Below are 24,982 nucleotides of genomic sequence, written 5' to 3' on the forward strand. Positions count from 1 at the left end.
GAGCCTCAGCAGTACCCTCTGTCCTGTGGAATTCCTCTTCTTTACATTTTTCTCGAGGAAATAGAAGCATTATTTATGATAGTTAAAGAAAGGAAATCTCATTGCTGCATAGAGCAGAATGGTGAAATTAATTACGGTACATTCGCGAGATGCAGTTCTCTGCAGTCATTAAAAATTATTTTGCAAAAGAATGTGTAATGGCACGCGGAAACACCCACCATCTGATAAGTGGGCAAGGAAGCCTGTAAAGCAGGATGATCTCAACGTGGTAGCCGTCGTTTTCACCCTGGGCGGCCGGCCGCCTGGTGTACTCTGGGCCCACCTTGTCCAGCTCTTGACCTTTCCATGCTTACCACCTGCCAACGTCCTATACAACCTGCTTCTTCACATTTCTGCTTATTGTCTTTCTCTCCTGATAGGATTTAAGCTGTAGGAGGGCAGGGATATTTTCCTATCTTGCTCTCTGATGTGTCTGGCACATGGCGGATCTTAATAAATATTGTGATTGTTGAATAAATGTTGAAGGAAATGGGGTTATAATAAGATGATTGTTATTATTTCCTTTTACTTTTCAGAACTTTCCATATTTTCTGTCATAAACCTGGATTACTTCTATAAATAGAGGGAAAAAATCTTAAAAGAGATATTATTGCAAATGAATTCCTCGTGTGACCTACCTAGTTTATCTGGGGATGGCTGAATGGATGACTGAAGGGGCAGAACCAGAGCCTTCTAGCTGTGAGTAGCGAGCATCGTCTGCGTGGATCTCAGGACCCCTGGGCTCTGGCCTGGCTTCTGCGCACCACCGTGGTCGGGTTTTAAGCCCCTGCTGTTCCGTTTCCCCTTTTTCCATCACACCCCATGCACAGGGCTGCCTCTGCGTCTCCCCCTGCTTTCTCCTTCACAGGTTCTATTTTTCCTGGTCACCATTTCAACTCCATTCGTAGTTCACGGCTCTCACACTGGCCTTTGGGAGACCCTCATTTGCAACCGACATTAACCAAAGAGGCCAGAGCTACCATTGTCGGGAGCCACGTGGAATCTCTTTAAGAAGCAACCGTAGAAATACTCTAAGCACATACAGGACGCTTGTCTCTGTGCTGTCTTTTCTCTGCAAGCAAATGACAGGCTGCTGGAGAAAAAGTTTTCTATTTTCTACTTCTCTTGCCTTCTCTAAGGCATAGACAGTCTGGTCTCCAAGTTGATACCACATACTGTTGGTTGATCCTTGGTTTCCCGTATATAAAATAAGTGTCTTTTCCGACCCTCCAGACACGGCATGAGAATAGAATGGGGCGGAGACTCATGTGCCTTAGAAGGCATCATAATGTATGTATGCACATATATAGTTAATGACAGTTTGTTATGAATAATTTAAAAAGCTAATAAACTAAAGTGAAAAGTCCCTGTAACTTGGTTGCAGTAACCTTACGCTGTTAAAATTGTGTGGTTTTTATTCAGGGACTACAGATTGATTTTTAGGAAGCAGTTTATTCTATAACTGATGATTCAATTCAGTAAATGTTTATTGAGATTCTACTGTTTATAAGGTAATTCAGTAAGCAATGAAGGGGATTGTATAGGTCAGCTGAAAAATAGCCTGTGAGGTGGGTTTCTAAGTGCATAAATGATGCCGAAGGGAAAAGACATACTGTTGGCACTTAAAGCAGGGAGAGATTGTGTGGGATCTGGGGACAGGTGTGCCTGCATGGAGTAAGGGCATTATTATGGGCCCAGAATTATGACTTTTGTTAGGGGGGAGATCGTAGACATGGGGAAATAAAGGATTCCAGGTGGAGGTAACACAGTTGAGAGGGGATGGGAGGAGGAACCGGGTGAATGGTGGGTTCCTGGGCAGGGATGTGCAGGCGAAGGCTGGCAGAGGAAGCTGGCAGGTGGATTCAGGTACCACAGGGAGACCCTTCCTGCTGGAGTAGGAGGCTCTGTTTTCAGCCTCCCAAGGGACCACATTAGAAACGGGGTTTGAAAGAAAAGGTTTCCGGTTTTCATTTGGTTTGATAAGTAGAAGAGGAACCATGTGCTTTTGCTATTTGTCGTATTTATGGTAGTGCCTTTCATCTCATAATGAAATTTATTAAGTGAACAGACATAAAATCAAAGAGAAAGTTGTTTGCTTCCAGAAACATGTTTTTTTCCCTCTGTGGTTGCACAGCTACTGGATTGGACTAGCGCTTGACTTTGCAAGTTTACTCAACTACTATTGTGAAAATGGAGGTAAATTTTACATGGTTAAATTATTTTCTCAAGGGAATTCCCTGGCGTTCCAGTGGTCAGGACTCCGCACTTTCACTGCTGAGGGCGTGGGTTCAATCCCTGGTCGGGGAACTAAGATCCCACAAGCTGTGTGGTACAGCCAAAAAAATTATTTTCTCAAAGCTGTATACCAAATTATTAAAATACTTTTGAATGGATTCCATGTGCCTAGTCTCTAAGAAGCATGCTTTATCAGAAACCGTGTGACAGTTATCGATATGATTGACACCACTATGTGCAGTGAGTGTTCTGATATTAATGCTATTTCTGTCTATTGCTTTATGCAGAATTAGTTTCGGAGTCAATAAGTGATCATCTGTAACAGTTTTTAAAAACATTTTGGGGAGGAATTCAAATCATGATCACTGGAAATTCATAAACTATTTTTCATAGTATTTCAAAAGGTTTTGAAAGTGTATATTCCTAACCATACATGATTTATATAATTTTCTCATTTAAAAATAGATTTGCTACATGACTATTTTTGAATTATGGTTTTCTCAGGGTATATGCCCAGTAGTCGGATTGCTGGGTCATATGGTAATTCTATTTTTAGTTTTTTAAGGAACCTCCATAGTGGCTGTATCAATTTACATTCCCACCAACAGTGCAAGAGGGTTCCCTTTTCTCCACACCCTCTCCAGCATTTATTGTTTGTAGATTTTTTGATGAAGGCCATTCTGACTGGTGTGAGATGATATCTCATTGTAGTTTTGATTTGCACTTCTCTAATGATTAATGATGTTGAGCATTCTTTCATGTGTTTGTTGGCAGTCTGTATATCTTCTTTGGAGAAATGTCTATTTAGGTCTTCTGCCAGCTCTATTTACAATAGCCAGGACATGGAAGCAGCCTAAGTGTCCATCAACAGATGAATGGATAAAGAAGATGTGTCACATATATACAATGGAATATTACTCAGCCATAAAAAGGAACGAAACTGAGTTATTTGTAGTGAGGTGGGTGGACCTAGAGTCTATCATACAGAGTGAGTAAGTCAGAAAGAGAAAAACAAATACCGTATGCTAACACATATATATGGAATCTAAAAAAAAAAAAAAAAGTCAGAAGAACCTAGGGGCAAGATGGGAATAAAGATGCAGACCTACTAGAAAATGGACTTAAGGACACGGGGAGGAGGAAGGGTAAGCTGGGACAAAGTGAGAGAGTGGCATGGACATATATACACTACCAAATGTAAAATCGATAGTGGGAAGCAGCCACATAGCACAGGGAGATCAGCTCTGTGCTTTGTGACCACCTAGAGGGGTGGGATAGGGAGGGTGGGAGGGAGGGAGATGCAAGAGGGAAGAGAGATGGGGACATATGTATAACTGATTCACTTTGTTATAAAGCAGAAACTGACACACCATTGTAAAGCAATTATACTCTAATAAAGATGTTAAAAAAAAAAGTTCTCACCACAAAGAAAAGGAGCTGTGAGGTGATGGATGTAGTAAGTAACATTATTGTGGTAATTCTTTTGCAATATATATATATATACATATATCAAATTATCATGTTGTACAACTTAAACTTACACAATGTTATATGTCAATTATCTCTCAATAAACTTGGGAAAAGGAATAAAAGAAAAAAAATAGATTTGCAGTTTAGAAGTACATAGCTAGGAGTCTTTGGATTTGAGTTTACTCACCAAGTAGGTGATGAGTTACCTCTTTTTGGTCTTACTTAAAGAAAGATTCAACTTACTTTTTTTTAGTTTTGAAATTCTGAAGTATGTTCAGAAAGAAAGTGAATTGAAGACTCATGTGGAATGTTTGCCTATTTTTGTAAAGTTTGTGTGTGCGTGCGTCTGAGCTGGGGCTGTGTGTACACGTGTGTGTGTGTGTGTGTGCATCAGAGCTGGGGCTGTGTGTACGTGTGTGTGTGTGTGTGTGTGTGTGTCTGAGCTGGGGCTGTGTGTACACGTGTGTGTGTGTGTGAGCTGGGGCTGTGTGTGCATGCGCGCGTGTGTGTGTGTATGTGTGTGTGTGTGTGTGTGTGAAGCTAGGGTTCTGTGTGTAGAGAAACAAGCTGAGGAGCATCTGGCCCCAAGCTGCATCCCTGAAGTGGCTCCAGGGACAAGGGTGGGGTTGGAGGAGTTGGGGAGAGGAGATAGTCACTTCTTACTTTATATACTTTTAAAAGAATGATGAGATTATGTATGATTTTTACTTTTCCTTTTTTGCATTTTTGAATAAAATATAGAAAAAAAATACTTGTCAAAACTGTTTTTCCCTGTGGAGATGACTGTGTTTTACACTTCGGAGCCAGTTTTTTCTTTCCTGTTGGAAAAGTTACAGGATACGGTGTGTGCTGCTCAGGATTTTATTTTCTTAATCCAGCTTCTTCTCATATTTGAATTTTTACAGTTCCTTCTGTTCAACTATCCTATCCTTATTTTCAGAGGAGTTGGTAATCTGCACTTTAATTATGTTTCCTTTTAAAATATTTAGTTGAAGGCAATTTCATGATCTTCATAGAGTTTAATACTTTTTTCAAATGCTTTTTCAAGGTTTTGAATTTCTTACCAATATTTAATACTCATAATGAAAATATGTGCCTGGTATAATCTTACATTCCATTCTCTTTGGTATAACTTAGAGTGATTTACAGCCTATGATTTCACATTCTCTCTCACGAAGCAGCAAACGATCTCTGCTTTCTGGACGTTCTCCTCATTGGAGGGAGAGACATTAGGTTTTGAGTTGCAGACGCCGTTTCCTGACTGTCGTTTTGTGGTCGTGTTGGATTTAGGGTCTCGACCTGTCCAAACTTCGGTCCTGCTTGTTCATAGGGAGTCCTGACCTATTCCTCTCATTGTTGTGTGAAGGGATACTTAGATCACATTTTTTAAAAATTGAAGTATAGTTAATTTACAGTATTGTGTTAGTTTCAGGTGTACAGCAAAATGATTCAGTTAAACATATTTATATATTTTTTCTGATTCTTTTCCATTATAGGTTATTACAATATTGAATATAGTTCCCTGTGCTATACAGTAGGTCCTTGTTGTTTATCTGTTTAATATATTGTGGCATGTATGTGTTAATCCCCAACTTCTATTTTATCCCTCTCCACTGTTTCCCCCTTGGTAACGGTAAGTTTTTCTATGTCTGTGAGTCTGTTTCTGTCTTGTAAATAAGTTCATTTGTATTCTTTTTTAGATTCCACATATAAGAGATCACTTCACGTTTTAAGTACTAAGGTAGAATAGAAATTTTCTTTGGAGGAGAAGACGTTAGTAAATGCCTTGGGTGAAGTAGCTAACACTAGAACAGAAGGAAGTAAAAGAGGTGGTGTTTTCTTCGTGGGACTTGGGGCAAGTGACTGCATTTCTCTGGGCCTCCGTCCCTTAGTTGTAAAGTGGGGCCAGTGGGTTGGATGCTTCTGATTCCCCAGCAGCACTAACACTGTGTGGTCTGACTGGGGAAGGCTGGTAACGTGGGCTCTGGGGCTCTGGGAGGGGCGCTGATGGGTTGTCCTGGTCTCTGCGTCCAGCACGTCTGCCTCATTCCTTGAGCCTTAGGGGGACATGGAACTGCCTCCTTTTACTTACTGTTTCACACCACTGTAGGGAATGATCTCTAAGGTTGCCAGGATTTAAACTAGACAAACAATAGGAAGTGACCCCAAAAGGAATTAAAATAACCTAAACATGGACCAACCACGTGAAAGCTGTCCTGAGGGAACTGTAAAGAGAAAGGAAACTTGGACCAGAAAGATGGAGGTAAGAAGTCTGGCACATCATCAGGGATGGGGTTAGATGAATGAGAGCCCTTGACCTCATCCAGGGAGGTGAGATGGAGGGGTTGCCTCTTGGACGTTGGCATGTTAAAGGTGAAATGAATAGAAGCTGTGCTCTTTGATGGGAAAATATGTTTTTAGTTATCTGTTATCCCCAGTGTAACTAACGCACACCCTTACACAACGTGTTGACTCTGGGGAAAATTAACGTCCTTTGGGAGGTTATTGGCACAGGATCACGTCTTCCGAGGCGACCGTCCACCTTGGTCCTGATGGCACAATTGAAGTCTCCTCGGTGGACTGCAGCTCTGCCCCAGGCTGCACGTCAGCGAGATGGGGGGTGAGACCCATAGCACCCCGGGCTGCACGTTGGGAGGAGGCTTGGTGAGTCATCGCTGTGTGGAGACATTTCAGCACAGACTGTGAATACGAGCATTTATTCCACCAAAGTCCACTTGGAGCCTCAGGACCTTTGAGACAGTTGCCTTTTCTTGGTCCTTCCTTCTGAGTTCTGGCTCCTGTGTATTATCTTAGGAGGCAAGCTGGCTATTAATAGACATTTGGTAACTATTTTATACACTGTGTTAAAAGCCTGAAAGAACCACAGTATTTATCGTGTTGGCCAAGTACCTTATGGAAAAACCCAAACGAACTTTTTTGGCTAACGCAATAACAGAATTCAGTCTGGAATACTCTTGCAAACAAGTTTCTCTTTTATTTTTATAAGTCCCAGATTTATCTATCAGGATAGCTTGAAGCTGAGTAGAAATGCCATTTCTTTATTCAGCAAGCCTGTAAAACCAGTAACGTCTTCATTCCACTCCTCGATGTACAGCTTTGAAAGATGTTTTCAGCGTAAAATGTGAGGCTGAGGAACATTTGGGGAGAGTATAGCAATACCAAGAGGTAATGAGAGCAGAATTGCTGTTTCTGAGGGCCTCGCCTGAGCCACCGCACGGGCACCCCAAGGGCCTGGGGATGGGGGGCGTCCGGCCGTGGACTGCCCTCTCCGGGGGGGTCGGGTCCCTCTGCTGGGAATTGGAAAAGTCTCTGTTACGAGGAGCCTGTCTTCTTTAGTCTTGTATAGAAAGTGACATTGTCTGTTGCCTTAACATTGCCAGCTGTCTGCTCACACCCAGATCTAAAGGTGGGTTCAGGGTCAATCAAACATTAGCAACAGAGAATTGGACGAAGCAGGGTGGGGGCCTGGATTATCTCCCTGGCTCTTACCAGCCTTCATACCTAATATTCCTTCTTGATGAATTGGCACTTTTTGCCCCAGAGAAACGTAGTATTACGTTTCCTCCAAGTTGTTTCAGGTAATACACTCGTCTCTTTAAGTCTCACACATGTGTACACGGTCCCCTACTCCCCTCCCTCACCCCCAGTCAGTAATCGTTCTTTATACCTTCCTCCAGGCTTTGAGCCATGGAGGTTTAAGGAAGCACTGACATCCCGGCCACGCATGCCTGGCATGTGAATAAGGCCTTCTTTGCAGCCTCCAGGACCGTCTATTCCCAGCTCGCGAAAGCATGAATGCACGCCGTCTGGAAGGGGGCCCATTAGAGGGACCCCTCTTCCTGGGAGGAAAGGCGGATTGGGGGTGCTCTGTCGTTGGTTGTTTTAGATGTAAGATTTGCTCTGGGAATCTTTCATTACAGTGAGTGATTTTCAATATGTTTGGCTTTTAGATTTTCTGGGGCTGGGGAAGTGCTTTAAAAGGAAGATAATCACCCAAAGAACACATAGTGTTTTCGTAGTATGTTAGCCTTCAACCATGGTAGGAGATGAAAAACATACAGTAAGTGCAGACCTGACCCTAAGGCACGGAAGATGGAAAAATCCATCGTCAGGACTGTGGTTGTCTTGAAATATGTTGATGGGAAGTGTTTTCCCAACTGTACGGGGGCCGGGGTGGGGATTCAAGGCATCGCAGAAGCAGAGCGATCGTCATTGATGAGAAACACGGTAGATACACAGACGGGGCCTGAACGCTGTGCTTCACATCCTGTTCCAGGCGTGTGTAGCACTAGAAGGTTTTTTCTTTCCCTTTTGCCCTTAAAGATGTGCTTGACTGCGTGAGCGGATGATGCCCGGGTTTCTGCCTTGAGGGGGTGTCTGTTGGGGGAGAGCTGAGGCACAGGCGTTTCCTCTCCGGGGGCAGCTGGAGGCTCAGAGCGGCTGGATGCACAGTGCGGCCCCCTGCGTTGGGGGACCAGGACAGCTCTGCTGAGGCCACAGCAGATGGGCTGTGTCTCCTCATGGCTCACAGCGGTTGGCGGCGACAGAGCCAGATGAGGGTGTTACCAGCTTGGCCCCTGTCACCAAAGGAGTGAAACCAACAACTCTCTTGTTCTGATGTGTTTATCGCCGCAGCCTCAGCATCCTCCTAGCAGACTGATTTTCCGTGCTTGCGGCCAGCTGCTGTGTTCCACTTCAGGACTTAAAGGTTTCCTATCAGGAAAGAGGAAATAGAATAATAGGAGGCTTTCTTGTAAGGAGGAAATCTGTTTACTGGTAATATGGTTGTTAACTATTTAGATGGCATACACTTATTGGATGATGCAAACCTTTTTATTTGATAATAAATGTGTCGTATATTTACAGCAAAAGAAAAAAAAAAAAGAACAAACTAGAACTACAGCTACAAGCAGCAGTGTATAAGTCTCGCAATCATAACATTAAACAAAGCATCCAGAAATTTAAGAAAAGCATTCACTGTGTTACTTCATTTAAAGTTTCAAAATAGGCAAACTAAACTATAGTGTCAGAGCAAGATAACTGCTGCCCTTGGGGACTGGAAGAAGGCACAAGATAGAGTTACAGGGATGCAGGTAATGTTTGGTTTCTAGTCTCCATGATGGTTGCATGGGTGTGTTCACTTTGTGAAATTATACCAAGTTATATGTTTGTAATTTATGCACTTCTCTATATGTAACATTTAAATAAGTAATCAAAAACAAACAAAAAAGTTTACCCATGTCAAAAATAATCATTAACATAGCTGCATTTCTCCCATAATCCTTTCTCTGGTTTCTTCTTTATTTAAGTTCAACTTCTTTCTCTCTCTCTCTCTTTTTTTTAACATCTTTATTGGAGTATAATTGCTTTACAATGGTGTGTTAGTTTCTGCTTTATAACAAAATGAATCAGCTATATGTATGTATATATTCCCCATATCCCCTCCCTCTTGCATCTCCCTCCCTCCCACCCTCCCTATCCCACCCCTCTAGGTGGTCACAAAGCACCGAGCTGACCTCCCTGTGCTATGCGGCTGCTTCCCACTAGCTATCTATTTTACACTTGGTAGTGTATATATGTCCATGCCACTCTCTCACTTTGTCCCAGCTTACCCTTCCCCCCTCCCCGTGTCCTCAAGTCCATTCTCTACATCTGTGTCTTTATTCCTGTCCTGCCCCTAGGTTGGACGACGCAAACCTTTTTTTAACCGAAACATCACCTTAGCATTTTAACTTTGATTTTTAAAATCAGTGAGGGTATTGGGAACATAAATTTATGTTGCAGTTGTTTTAGTTACTGAATTTCAATAAAGAGCAGGAGCTGGTGAATATGCAGAGGGACAGCTTTAAATGATGGGTGGGAAAGGAGTTAGTGCTGGTTGGGAGAATCTAAAGATATCTAACCTCTGAATCCAGAAGAGTGAACATTAAGAAGGGGAATGGCTGAGGTGGAATATGGGCTTGTTCCCCAAATCTTGACATACTAGGATGAAAGGGCACTCTTAGGTCAAAGTAAGTCTCATAAGAAAAGATGCTGTTCACACATGAAATTTATTGAGGCTGTGGCGGGATACCCATAACTGTGTGTGTCGGTGGTAGATCCATCAGCACTTCTGTTAGAAGTCAAGATATACCTGCCCTTTAGTGCTCATGAAAAGGGAAGAGCGGACCCTCCCATAATAACAGAATATTCTAAGTGTCTGTCCCATTATTTTTACAGGGAGAGTAACACAGACAGTCATGAAATAGATCAGGAATGAAGATCCTTATCTCTCTTCCAATCCAGGCTACATATTATCTGTGTTGCTTTAAAAAAAAATCTCTATAGCAATAATAATACTGTATTACAGAACATTTGAAAAGTCTCAAAAAGAAGTATAAGCCATGAAACCAGAACCTTCACACAGACAATATTGGTTTGGTGCATACTTCAGATTCTAGATAGCTTTTCATTTTGATTTTTAACCTTCATTTAATAAACAACTTTGCTGGCTGCTGCATAGTGAATCCATAAAAGGTCTCTGCAGCATCCCGCCAAGGACCTGTGCTGGGTGATGATAGCTCAAGGTACTCCCCGGTGGTGAGTCATCTTCATGTGGTCTGACCGGAGCCATGCCAGTTCCAGGGCCTTTGCTGGGGGAGCTCTTGCAGATCCAGGGTGGGAGGGTTGAAAGGCCCCGCCCCCCTAGCAGGACGTCTGTCTAGGAACCTTTGGGGATGCATGCTGTATTTAAGAACCTTGTGTTTTGCTGTGTGTAGGAGGGAGTGGGTTGTTCTGGACAGGTGCTGGTAATTCTCAGCTACGATGCCATCACCTTTGACATAGGGGGTGATGTGCAAGTGGGTTCTGAGAACACTCCCTTAGCTAATGGAGCTGTTCACAAGGAAAAGGATGGCCTTTCTTTGATGGGAAGTGTATCTGTGTGATGGCTCACTGGTTCACTCAGAACCCAGGCTTTTTGGATGTAATGGGACCAGGGGATTCTGGGTGGCAGTACAGTTGCCTCCCAACCAGCTGGCAGCAGAAAGCTTTGCTCTTCCCCACAGTTTTGAAACATTATAATCTTCTGGAGGGTGTGGCAGCACCATGTTACAGAAAGATTATGGGACTGAACACTGCTTCTCCCGCTCATCAGCAGTGATAGAAGGTATAATTATCCCCAGTTTACAGATGAGGAAATTAAGGCTTAGGGAGATTGAATAATTGGCCGGAGGTCACACGGTTAAAAGAGTCGGATCTGTAACTCAGGCCTGTCTGACCCCCAGACTGCACTCTGAAATCTGCTGTACCCTCTCATCTTTTCCCTCCCTCCCTCCCTCCCTCCCTCCCTCCCTTCCTTCCTTCCTCCCTTCTTTTTTCCCCTCCTTCCTCTGATCTGTGGCAGGATGTAGGGGATAGTGCACTGTGCCCTTTATACATGTGTACATGAAATTGTGGTTACAAATGTGACCTGCAGAGCCCAACAGACTTACCAGGTTTACATCAAGGTCTGGCCACATCCTAGCTGTGAGCCTGGGCAAGTTACTTAACACATCTTTGCCTCAGTTTCTCCATCTGTAAGCCAGGAACAATAGTAGTACTTACTTTATGTTGTTAAAATAGTAAATGAATTACTCCCTAGAAAGCACTTAGGACAGTCTAGCATATGATGAGCAGTCACTACATGTCAGCCATTATTATTTTGTCATAATTTGCTGCTGTCTCTTCAGGCAGGAGAAGAGGTGGGTACTTTGTGGCTGGCGGGACATGCAGCAGGTTGCCCTGATGCTCGGGGTCTCGGCAGACAATGTTCTAGGTAACATATTAAGCAAAACTTATGATCAGCCAGTCTTTAGGTAACAATCTAGGTAGAAATTAACAGGGTATGTGTGCTATACTCTTATTATGCAAAAAAGAAAATGAAAATTTAAGATGATATCTGATTCTGATGAAAAACACTTTCATGGTAATTTATAGGTTCTGGGCAGATTCAATTTAAACCCTTTTGGAAGAAGTACAGAGATAAACACTTTTGGAAGCAGTACAGAGATACAAGTTCTGGGGGATTCATATGACTAATTGCTCCCAAGGAGGCTTCAGTTTTGTTGGAAACACACAATTACTTGTGGTCGGCTTTGTGGGAGGGTTTGGATTGATGATGAGAATTCACATTTGGGGTTGATGCAGAGAGTATGGAGGACATCATCCTGAAGGATGATGACATAATTGGGTCAAAGAAAGAGATGGGAAATCATGGAAGACACGGACACAGTGGGCTTGGGTTACAGAGTTCTGCTTTTTAGTATGAATTTAAGAAATACCATTGCACCCTCTTCTTCTGGGAGATGCCTTGATAAACTTGCCCAGAATATATATGTCCCCCAAAGGTACACTGGGCATTAAAATGCCAAAACCATCCTAAGACAAAGACATGCAAGTTGGAAAAAGCTTTACCTTCTCAGTGAGAACTGAATCAGTGATTCCATCATTTAGATGAAGCTAGTTATTCACAACTTCAACAAATGTAATTAGCCATCAGATACTGGATTTTGACTATTACATCCCACCGACCTGTTCAACACAAGGTTTACAGATTGGAAGGTGAATGCTCTGTGTTACTTTTTAGCCTCAAAATTCCCTTGAAGGAGCTGAAGCTTGCTAAATACCACGGCTGCTGAAAATCTGGTTGCACAGATAATTTGCTTGGATTTTGGAATTCCTCTTGACTTTTCTTGGTGGTTCCCATCTTGAAATATATCTTAATAAAGTATGATTGGTTGAATAATAAACCATAATTTCTCTATCATTGTTCTGCCTGAATAAGATTTCAGGGTTGAGAGGAGCCTTAAAAATCAGCTGTTTGGACCACACATTGGATGTCTGAGTCTTCTGTGCATCAAGCTGTCTGATCGATGTCTGGATACTCAACAATGTGGGGCTCAGCCAGTGTGGTCAATTGGACCCTCCACTGACTTTCCCAGTGGAGAAGCTCAGATCCTTCAAATTAGCTTTATAGGTCCATATAATGTGCCCCCAGTGTCCCCTTTGTCCTCATCTCCTGGCAGCCCTGTTCAATTACTCTGCCCCCATCACACTGGCCTTTTTTCCAAACATTCCAATCATGTGCCCATCTCCAGACCTTTGTACTTTGTACTTTCTGTCCCCTCTGTCTAGAATACTCTTTCCATGATACATTTCTTTTGCTCTAGTTCTTCAGTTGCTTCCTCAACCTGTACTGGTGCTAGACTGACATTGATTTTCTGTCATTACACTAAAATTATTATTCTACTGATTTTTGACTTGCATTGTAGCTCTTGAGAAATCAGCTAGTTGTTGTTCCTTTGAAGGTACAGTTGGCCCTTCGTATCTATGGATTCCACATCTGAGGATTCAACCAACTTTGGATTGAAAATATTTGAAAAACAATCCAGAAAGTTCTGAAAAGCAAAACTTGAATTTGTCACAAGCCAGCAACTATTTATATAGCATCTACATCGTATTTACAGCTATTTACATAGCCTTTACATTGTATTAGGTATTATAAGTAATCTAGGAATGATTTAAAGTATACGGGAGTATGTGCGTAGGTTATATGCAAATACTACACCATTTTACATAAGGGACTTGAGCATCCGTGGATTTTGGTATTTGCAGGGTGGTTCTGGAACCAGTCCTCCTTGGATACTGAGAGACAACTGTAATCTGTCTTTTCATTCTGGCTGCTTTTAAGACCTTTTGTCTCTGGTGTTCTCTAGTGTCTCTGTGATATGTCAGGAGGTCTTTCGATGAATTTGTTTGGGATTTGTTAGATCTTCTGAATCTTTGGATTGGTGTCTTTCATCAATTCTAGGCCATTCTCTTCATTTGCTGCCTCTGATCCAGTCTCTTTTCTCATGGGAATCTGATTAGATTCGTTAGACAACTTCAACATCCTCATGTCTTTTAATATCTCCTTCAGTTTTCCATCTGTCTTTCTCTGCTTCATTCTCAATAATTTCTTTAGTTCTGTCTTCAAGATGTATCTTCATTGGTGTCTAGTCTGCTAATAAATATATCTGTTGCATTTTAAATGTCACTTATCTTACATGCTTTTATTTCCAGAAGCTCTATTTAGTTTAAAAAACCTGCTTATTTTTTAAGTTTCTTGTTTCATATTCATCTTATCAGTTGCTACTTTTATTTCTTTAAACATAATTGTGTTATGTTTTGTGTTTGATAATTCTAATATTTGAAATCTTTGCTGATCTTTTTGTATGTGTGGTTTCCACTGGTTCTTCCTCCTGTATATCTGTGATTTTTAAGTGTGAATTCAGTCTTTTTGAAAACTTATATGTGGGGCTTCTTTGAGGTCTAGATTGAAGGTGGGTTCCTCCAGAGAATTTGTTTGCTGCTATCAGATTTCTTGGTGATCCCACCAACCTGGGAGCACCCTAAAATACAATTTTGTCTTGAGGTTTGCCGGGCCACCAGGCACTGTGAATTTGCACTGCAGGTTCTATGTGAGAGCTAGATCTTGACGACAGATTTTTTAGCAGAGGTTGTTTCCTCCACGTAGTCATGAGGTTTGAGAAGTCAGATTTGTTTGCAGTCCCTGGGAGGCAGCCATACTGCTTGTTATGTGGTTGCTGCTGTGAAAATTCACATCATTTTTCAAGATACTTTATTCAAGATACCTTATTGTTTCCATCAGAAAAATTTCATAATGTTACCAAGCCAAACTTGGGTCCGCTTGCCGGCACACAGTAAAGCCAATCTACTGACACCGGGTTGTGGTGAAGGAAAGTACAGTGTTTATTTCAGGGCACCAAGCAAGGAGAACGGGCAGCTCATGCTCAGAAGACCCGAACTCCCCAATGGCTTTCAAGAAAGGGGTTTTAAAGGCAGCGTGAGGGAGGGGCTGCAAGGCACGGGATCAGCTCGTGCACAGTTCGAAGTGGGTGGAGACCTTATCTGGGTGATGACATCCCCCGTCACAGAGAGCTTGGAGTTCTTTGCACTGTCTCAGTGTCTGGAGTTCAGAATGGTTTGGCAAAACTGTCTGTTCATGATAAGAGTCAGAGATGTCTGTTATGGAGGAAAATCTTTGTATCATTCTAGGAAAATGATTTCTATCAGTGGCTTTTTCAAAGAGAGATTAGGCCAGACTGTTCTATAAAAATTACTGCTCTAAAGTTTATTTGATCATTACTCAATATATTGCATTCAATTTGTTAATTGAAATTCTAGAGATTATCATATTAAGTCAGAGAGAGAGAGAGACAAATATCATATGATATGACTTACATGTAGAATCTTTAAAAAATGACACAAACTTATTTGCAAAACAGAAACAGACTCTCAGACATAGAAAATAAATTTATGGTTACCAAAGGGGAAAAGGTGGGGAGTGTAGATTAGGAGGCTGGGATTAACTGCACACTACTGTATATAAGGTAGATAAACAACAAGGACCTACTGTATAGCACAGGGAACTCTACTCAATATTCTGTAATAACCTATATGGGAAAAGAATCTGAAAAAGAATATATGTATATGTATAATGGAATCACTTTGCTGTACACCTGAAACTAACAAACATTGTAAATCAACTATACTTCAATTAAAAATAAGTTTAAAAAATACAGTTTTTTTCATGAATATGTAATAAAAATACCCATGTGTATTTGGAAATTTCATTAAGTTTGCTGGATTTTTTGGAACAGGTTTTTGGGAAGAGAATTGTTCTGAGATGTTGAAGGAGTGATATAGTGGTATGGTGAGGGACATACAGCCTGAAACAAACTCATTATATTCACTGATTCCTGAATTATTCTCGAGATACTGAAACAAAGCAGTTGTTATGTGGTTGCTGCTGTGAAAATTCACATCATTTTTCAAGATACTTTATTCAAGATACCTTATTGTTTCCAACAGTGTACGTCATGTTCTAGTTTGCGTGGTGCTGGCCTCTGAAGGCTCCTTGGAGCGCCCGGCTTCCCAGCTCTGCCAGGTGCCTTCATTTCTGAGGTTGGCACATAGAGAGCCTCTTTCTGTCCCTCACACATCTCATTATACAAACCCTTGCTGTCAGCCGTTCTGACTGTATAGCTTTGATTTAGGATGTAGGCAAAAAGTATGGCCTTCGCTTAGTAATTTTTGAGCAATCCAAAATATTTGCAATCCTCTTATCTATTTTACATTTTGTAAATAATTCGGCCGTTGAATTTCACAGAGTACATAATATAACTGCCCTCCTGGGACATAACACTAGTCTGTGGTAAGCATTATGATCAGCACTGAAATACACATTTTTAATCCATTTAGCAGATAATCAGGTCACTAGGTTCTTTTCGAATATTCAGGTGAGCTGAGGAGAAACATGATAACGTTATGTCCCAAGAGGCTTGTAAATGCGTGGCCATTTCTAGTCCCTGGTATCGCTCAGGAAATACCTGCTGGATGGGAAGAGTGTTGAACGGCGTAGCTCGTCAAGGTGGTACCCAGTGGGCTTTCGGCTGACCGCTCCCCACCTGGTAGGGATGCGCTTGCTGTTGCAGATCCAGGAAATGACCTTCAGGGCAGCCTGTGATGCCCACGCGTGGTTGCTGTAGTTTTTCAGGCCCCCTATGGGGCACGCACGGGGCCACAGAAAGTTTGCTCTGATTTACTGGCCCATGGACAAGTGGAGTCTCCATGTACTTGTGGTGGGCTGAATCACAGCCCTCCATGCTTGCCTGTTGTGGGGGGCCAAGGGGACAATACACGTGTTCCCCGAGGAGTTGGACACCAGATGCGTTATCATCAGCATCATCAGCATGGCTGTCGTCCCTTCTTAGTGACTCGACAAGATCTTGACTTGAGGAACGTGTCTTTTCCCCCCTCTTGAGAATCCAGCTCAACACAAGAGATGCTGTTAAACTTCACAGTAGGTAACATTTATGTGGCTCTTCCTACGTGCTAGTCTTTTTGTCAATTAATTGTTACTTGTCACCAACACCAATGAGATAGATGAAATATTGAAGCTTGGAGAGATGAACTAACGTGTAAAAAAAAAAAAAAAAAAACTAACGTGTAAACTAAGAAGGGGACAGAACTGAGGTTCATGCTCAGGTCTTTTTCACACTGAATATGGTGCTTCCTTATCCACTGTGCTCTCCTGCCATCTAAAAAGAGAAGTGCCTACACTGAGGTAAGGAGCTGTCACATTTGTCTGAAACAATAAGTTTTTTCTAAATAGGGGCTCATTATTACTCCTAGTCCAACAATCCGTAATTTTTTTTTTTTTTTTTTGCGGTACGCGGGCCTCTCACTGTTGTGGCCTTTCCCGTTGCGGAGCACAGGCTCCGGACGCGCAGGCCCAGCGGCCTTGGCTCATGGGCCCAGCCGCTCCGCGGCATGTGGGATCTTCCCAGACCGGGGCACGAACCCGTGTCCCCTGCATCGGTAGGCAGACTCTCAACCACTGCGCCACCAGGGAAGCCCCACAACCCGTAATTTTAATGTTGCTAATGGTTTTCAGTATCTCCTCTAATTATCTTTATTACTTCTCTGAAAACTGAGGCCTTAATTCATTGACAGGTTGTCAGAATTGCCCTTCAACTTTTCAGTGATCAACAGTAGCACTCAGGGTCTTTCATCAGCTTGTGGTGATGAATGGAGCTCACTCACTCTCTGTCTCGCTCTCTCTCCTTCTCCCTCCCCATCCCTGCCCCCTAGCAAGGTCAATGTCTAATTCCCTTAGGATCCTCAAGCACACCAGGCAGCATTCTTATTTTACACATCATTGTATTTCCAGGATTTTTCTCTGTCTTCCTATTGATTTTTGGCTTCATTAATTCTTCCCATCACTGTGAAATTTTCTTCTTCCTTTGTGATCAACATCTCTTTTAAAGTATTCAGTAGGCTTATTGAGATTTGTCGATTTTTTCATTCTTGATTTATTTCTTATTATTTTTCTTTTAATTATAAGGCTTACTATATTTTGCTCCTTCCCTGGGGATTATTTTGGCTGTTTTCCTGTCCCTTTTGCCCCAGTTCTGTCCCAGGCTGTCTGGAGTCTGGGTTGGGCTGTGGTGGAGCAGGGCCTGTCAGCGCCTGGACTCGGTGTAATCACTCAGGGCCTGCCCCTCATTCCCTTCCTACCCGCCCCTGCCCCCTTGCCAGCGCCAAGCAAGGCTTTTCCCTGGGGCCCACAAGTTGGCCAGGAAACGGAAAGCAGTACCCCCAGCATCGGGTACGGGTGGCCTCTGTGGCCCCTGGTCTTTCCTAATGGAGTAGGTAGTGGGTTCCATTCATGGCTGGGCACCTGGGCTTCAATTCAGGTGGCTGGTACCTATTACCTCAAACCTCACACCCACCCTGCAAGGTTCATTACTCTCTGTGCTTGACGGTCAAGGAAACTGATGCTCTGAGAGGTTAAGAATCTTGCCAAGGAGCACACAGCTTGTCAGCAGATGCTCTGAGATTCCAGCCCTGTCTGTGTGACTCCAAAACCTGCATTGTTTCCACCACGGTACATCCTTTCTGTCCAAATGAACTTGGTACTTGAATGCTGTCTACAATTTTTGTTATCTTCCTTTGGATTAGCGCCTCCGTGTCCTAATTAGAGGATGTTTTAGTTTGTATATTAATACTATTGCATCATGCTCCCTATTTGATTCATTAATAATCTCAGTACATCGTTTCCCTTGTTCACTGTGTTAGAATCAAGTACCTGGTGAATCCCGTTTCCCAGCCTCCCGCACTGTGAGGGCAGGCCTAAAGTAATACCACGTGTTGCCCTGACCATCTAATATCAGTAATATCAAAATGAAGGTTACTGATTATTTTCCTTTTAATGAATTAAACTTTGATGCTTAAAAGGATTTTTACGCGGATTCTTTCATTTTATCGGTGCTGGCTTTTTAACTCTTAGACCCGTGTCTTGCCTAAACAGAGCATTCTGCTGATGTTTCCATGGGAATATTATTAATACTGGGCTGAGTGCAGGCTAGGGTAAGACCTTGATAAATTTAGGGTATGTCTCAGTTCCATAAGATTCTTATAATGAGTTTTAACCTACAGTGAAAGTTTTAGATTAGATGCCTGAGGTACTTTTTAGTTTTGTAATTCTGGTTTCCAATACGTTTTGGCTTGGTAAGTATCAATATTGCCTTTCTTACTATCTTTTCTTGAGGGGTTGAGGAAAGTCTTTAAAGTGTATATTTTGTGAGTAGGAAGTTAACATATATTAATTGGGGAAAATGTAGAAAATGCAGTGATATATAAAGAATAAAATATTAACCACCTATAATCTCACTTTCTCACTTTCTTTTGGCCACTTCAGGATTTTGTTCCAGTCCTTGTGTGTGTGTGTGTGTGTGTGTTTTATCAGACCTGAGATCACAACACATGCACAATTTTTTATTCTCCTTTCTCACTTAAAGTAGATCATAATAAATTCTCCATCATTAAAAACTTCATGAGCACTATTTTAATGGCAAGATAATATTTCATAGTATGTATATGTCATCACTTATTAACCATTCCCCAGTGGTAGGCATTTAAATTGTTCCTAATTTTATGAATAATCCTCCCATGTACACTTTAGTGCATCTGCTTTGTCCAGATTTATGACTGCTCTGTTTAGATTGAGTTTTTTCGAAGTGAAATTAATAGGACAAAAAATATGATCATTTTAAAGGTACTTGATGTATAATGCTTGCCAAATTATTTCCCAGAGTTAGCAGATATAAGCTATTTTATATGGGATGGATAAACAACAAGGTCTTACTGTACAGTATAGCACAGGGAACTATATTCCCTGTGTCCTGTGATAAACCATAATGGAAAAGAATATTAAAAAAGAGATTGTATATATAACTAAATCACTTTGCTGTACAGCAGAAATTAACACAACATTGTAAATCAACTACTCCTCAATAAAAAAAATCGAACAGTAAAAGAAACCAAAATTATTTCCCAGTGTGAATTTCCATCCAGCCAGCAGTGGGTGGGAGCCTGGACTCATTACCCCCATCAGACATTGTGTGCTGACCTGGCTAATTTGAGAAGCAAAAACTAATGGTGTTTCAATTTGCATTTCTTTGATTACCAGCAAAGTTAAACATTTTAAATCTGTATATAAACTTTTCTACTCTTTAAAAAAAATACTTTTTAAACTGTTGAAGTCTAGAATATTCCTAACAGTTCATAAGGGATCTTTATGTATTAAGGCTATGGACCCTTTCTCCATTATATTTGTTGAAAATATTTTCCTAATTAGTTGTTGGCTTTTAGTTTTTTGACGTTTTAGATGCATTTAATTTATTATTTTTTATTTATAATGTTAACTTGCTATATAATTTATAATATATTGTAGAACATATAATTTACTATGTAAAAATAAATTTATTAATTTAATTTACTAGTTTTATTTATTTTTGGCTGCATTGGGTCTTCGTTGCTGCACGTGGGCTTTCTCTAGTTGCTTCGAGCGGGGGCTACTCTTTGTTGTGGTTCACGGGCTTCTCACTGCGGTGGATTCTGTTGTTGCAGCCCGCGGGCTTCAGTAGTTGTGGCTCACAGGCTCAGTATTTGCGGTGCACGGGTTTAGTTGCTCTGCTGCATGTGGGATCTTCCCAGACCAGGGCTCGAACCTGTGTCCCCTGCATTGGCAGGCAGATTCTTAACCACTGCGCCACCAGGGAAGTCCTTAATTTACTAATTTTAATGTTTAAGTAGTCAATTTTATATTTTATGTGCGTGTGATTTCTGTCATAGTTTTAGAAAGTCTTTCCCCATACAGAAAGGAGATAATACATTTAACTGTTTTTTTCACAGCTCCTCTAATGGAATTTTTAAACGTTGTGATTTACTTGGAATTTATTTTGGAGTATATATTTCTAACTTGATTTCCTCCAATAGGTAATCAGTTGACCGAGCAGTTATTTTGTTGAATAAGCCATTGTGTCACCACAGATTTTTTCAGCACTAAATCATGTATTCATGTTTTGTATCTCTTAGAGTCTGTTTCTATGACATTTTGTTTTATTGATCTGTTTCTTATTTACAGTAAAAATTATACTTAAAAAATTTATTTTATTGAAGTATACTTGAATAGCAAAGTTGTATTAATTTCTGCTGTATAACATAGTGACTCAGTTATACATATATGTACATTCTTTTTCATATTCTTTTCCATTATGGTTTATCACAGGATATTGAATATAGTTCCCTGTGCTATACAGTAGGACCTTGTTGTTTATCCATTCTCTATGTAATAGTTTGCATCTGCTAATCCCAAATTCCCACTCCATCCCTCTCCCACCCCCCTCCCCCTTGGCAACCACAAGTCTGTTCTCTTTGTCAGTGAGTCTGTTTCTGTTTCATGGATAAGTTCATTTGTGTCATATTTTAGATTCCACATATAAGTGATATCATATGATATTTGTCTTTCTCTTTCTGACTTATTTCCCTTAGTATGATAATCTCTAGTTGCATCCACGTTGCTGCAAATGGCATTATTTCATTCTTTTTTTATGGCTGAGTAGTATTCCATTATATATATGTACCACATCTTCTTTATCCATTCCTCTGTCAATGGACATTTAGGTTGCTTCCATGTCTTGGCTATTGTGAATAGTGTTGCTGTGAGCATAGGGGTGCATGTATTTATTTGAATTATAGTTTTGTCTGGATATATGCCCAGGAGTGGAATTATAGGATCATATGGCCACTCTATTTTTAGTCTAAAATTATGCTTTTAATTACTGTAGATTTATAATATGTTTTATTATTTGAGAGGTTGTATTTCTCCTTCTTACAATTATTTTCCAGAATTTACTTATTTTAACCTTTTAATTAAAAAAAAAAAGTCAAAGAATCATTTTGCCAAATTCTTTATCCTCTATCTCCCTTGACCTCCCCACTTCTACCCTAGAGCAAAAACAGACAAAATGAAAAGCAAAAGGAAACACAAACAGCCCTGGGATTTATAATTGGAATTATGTAGAACTAATAAAAATGATTTAGGCAGAACTGAGCTCTTTTAGTGCCTATCTAGAAAGGCACTTTCCTTTTAAACATAAGCTTCTCATTTTTCTGTACTTTGCTTAATCTACAACTTTATCATCTCAGAGATGGTTATCATGCGTCTCTGTTTGAGCACCAAAGATGGTGTAAGGCAGAACTGTGTGACTACAGCCTGAAAATGGCTAAAGGTGGCCAAAGGCTGCCCACCCATGGCTCTCAAGCTGGCATGGTTTTTACACTTTTAAAAGCTTGTAAAATCAGGGGCCTCCCTCGTGGTCCAGTGGTTAAGACTCTGCACTTCCACTGCAGGGGGCGCGGGTTCAATCCCTGGTTGGGGAACTAAGATCCTGCATGCCGCATGGCATGGCAAAAAAAAAAAAAAAGCTTGTAAAATCAAAGAAGAATATTTGACAGAGACCTTTTGTGGCCCACAAAGCCAAAAATATTTACTCTCTTGCTCTTTACAGATAAAGTTTGCCGAGGGCATCTGTAGCAAACCACCGGCACACAGACAGGTAGGCGGAAGGCTTTTGCTTGTTTGTTTAATGCATTTAAGGTAATCTTAGTTGAGTATATGAGTGAATGACTACAGGTTTTGTTTCTTTCTTCGTTTTCTCCCTACCTTTCAAAATGTTTTTATACATTTTAAAAAGTGCCTTGAGTGTTGTGAAATTTTTTGTAAAGTACTTCTTTTTGAAGGCTCATGTCTGCTTGTAGGAACCTTTTTTTTATGACCTGTGTCCTGAAGCAGGGCTGGTGGGGTCAGCAGCTGTCCACACAGACATGTCTGCAGGGCTCCAAGCAGACTCCCAAGGTCTGCCCCATGCTCCAAACCCTGCCAGCAGTGCTATTTCATATACTTCTTCTTAACTAGAGTAATGCATTTTGTTAACCTGATGTGATCCAATTAACTTCCATCTACAGTCGACCTTCCATACCCATGGGTTCTGCATCTGAGGGATCAACCAACTGCAGATCGAAACTATTTGAGAAAAAAAAGTCCCAGAAAGTTCCAAACAGCAAAACTTGAATTTGCTGTGTGCCAGAAACTATTTATATAGCATTTACATTGTATTTATAACTACTTACATAGCGTTTACATTGTATTAGGTATTAGAAGTAATCTGGACATGATTTAAAGTATAAGAGAGGATGTGTATAGGTTATATGCAAATACTACATCATTTTACATAAGGGACTTGAGCATCCCTGGATTTTGGTATCCACGAGGGTCCCAGAACCAATCCCTTGCAGATACTGAAGGATGACATCACTGGAGAAGGCTCAGATGCCCCCGGGGATTGGACAGGAGTGTGGGTCTAGGAGCTCAGGCAAGGAAATAGCCCTGCGGAGGCTGCGGGTGTCCTGAAGGAGCTTGAAGACTTTTGCAAGGTCTTGGGAGGAGACTTGAGGATGTGAGATGGTTGGTAGGAGACAGACGGGGTCAACAGGTCGCTGTTATTGGTAACATGAGCAAATTCCATGTCCTGAGAGACCTGGAAACCCCAGGGAAAGAAAGACTTAAGACAGATGAGTTAGAATAATAACATAAGTTCTGCCTCTGTTCCAGAAGTTTCCATTGTTGCCGAAGAAAGGGACAGAGGACCAGTAAGACCTGGTTTCATGGTTTGAGCAGCCTGAGTCTCACGGCTGGGACCAAATTTAGGGTTTGTCTCCTGTGTCTTGGAAAATATGATTGTTCAGGCATTGAATCCAGCCTTTTGGATAATCTGAAAGGAAAAACAACCAACCTTTAAGTCTTAAGCTCCTAAGTTTACTGTCTGAAATATTGAAGGTGTTTGCTAGATGTTTCATAATCTTTTTTTTCCTCCAAATGTAGCATTATTCAAGAGTAGTGGAAGGCCCTGCCGAGTTTGGTTAATAGAACTTACAGCAGGCAAGTCAGGCAAAGACCAAATTTCATGCAAAAACTTCTAAAGCAAAATTGTTGGAAATTTAAATTAGATTTGAGTGTGACTGATCACTACTGAGAAATGCAGTAGTGCCTCACTGTTAAATTCTACAGGAGTCTGCCTGCAGTTAATAGTGCTGTTTGTTGATGCCATGGGGGACCAATTTTGAATTTTGAGTGCAAGTATATCAGATATAATCATTTTCTCTAAGTAAATGAAAACATGGCTGTATCAGGAGCTCAAAGCTCTTACTTTGAGAACGTGTCCAGCAGCAGTTGGATGTTTAGTCGGGAATATTCTAGCATCTGAACTCCAGGGAGTCTTTGGAGAATTTCCCACTCAAGAAAAGTATAGTTTTGGGCTTCCCTGGTGGCGCAGTGGTTGAGAGTCCGCCTGCCGATGCAGGGGACACAGGTTCGTGCCCCAGTCCGGGAAGATCCCACATGCCGTGGAGCGGCTGGGCCCGTGAGCCATGGCTGCTGAGCCTGTGCATCCGGAGCCTGTGCTCCGCAACGGGAGAGGCCACAACAGTGAGAGGCCCACATACGGCAAAAAAAAAAAAGAAAAGTATAGTTTTGAGAATCAAGGAGAAAACAAGATTAAAATATTGGGAGATTTATCTGGATCTATCTATCCAGCTCACATATTTCATAAAATGAGCTGATACCTGGCAAGTGCAGTAGGATACACTCTGAGATGCTAATGTAACAAGCTGTTTGTTCCCTAGAATATCCTTGAAGGAAATCAGAGCTGTATCCTTGTGGACCCTCAGTCATTCCCGTCAGGTTCTCTTCAGCAGGCAGTGTGGCTCAGTGAGTTCCGTGCGGGGCAGCGGCGTTGGGGGGAGTTGAGGCCTTGAAGCTTCCTAAGTGGTCTCTCTAGGAAGAGACCTGTTGGGTCTAATACCTCAGAGCTTTGCCAGGGCAGGGCTTCATTCTTTGCCAAGTCACTAGGACATATCTGTATATATTCATGAAAAGTTGCACCTAAACTCCCTCAGAAAGGGGTTTCTAGATGATTTTTAAAGATATGCTTATTGGGCCTTCCCTGGTGGCGCAGTGGTTGAGAGTCCGCCTGCCGATGCAGGGGACGCGGGTTCGTGTCCCAGTCCGGGAAGATCCCACATGCCGCGGAGCGGCTGGGCCCGTGAGCCATGGCTGCTGAGTCTGCGCGTCCGGAGCCTGTGCTCCGCAACGGGAGAGACCACAGTGGTGAGAGGCCCGCGTACTGCAAAAAAAACCCCAAAAAAACCCCGATGTGCTTATTTCTTGGGGGGTATATTCAGCTCCCAGAAGAGTGCCTGGTACATGGTAGAGACTCAGTAAACATTAGTA

General features: G+C 41.7%; 1 protein-coding gene across 5 annotated transcripts in view; it reads left to right on the forward strand.

Moving 5' to 3' along the window:
• The window catches only part of CSGALNACT1 (chondroitin sulfate N-acetylgalactosaminyltransferase 1), a 322,544-nt gene that overhangs the window by 86,779 nt on the left and 210,783 nt on the right, over window positions 1-24,982 (forward strand). For 2 of the 5 annotated variants that reach the window (XM_032618633.1, XM_032618627.1), the window contains exon 2: window positions 22,203-22,250. The exons of 2 other annotated variants lie outside the window; for them this stretch is intronic. The gene's annotated coding sequence lies outside the window, so the exon portion shown is untranslated. Of the gene's footprint in view, window positions 1-16,559; window positions 16,649-22,202; window positions 22,251-24,982 lie in introns of all 5 variants that reach the window. One more of the 5 variants, XM_032618628.1, reaches the window with a different exon arrangement.

This window comes from Phocoena sinus, chromosome 21 (assembly GCF_008692025.1).
Source record: "Phocoena sinus isolate mPhoSin1 chromosome 21, mPhoSin1.pri, whole genome shotgun sequence".
NCBI classification, from domain to species: Eukaryota; Metazoa; Chordata; class Mammalia; order Artiodactyla; family Phocoenidae; genus Phocoena; species Phocoena sinus.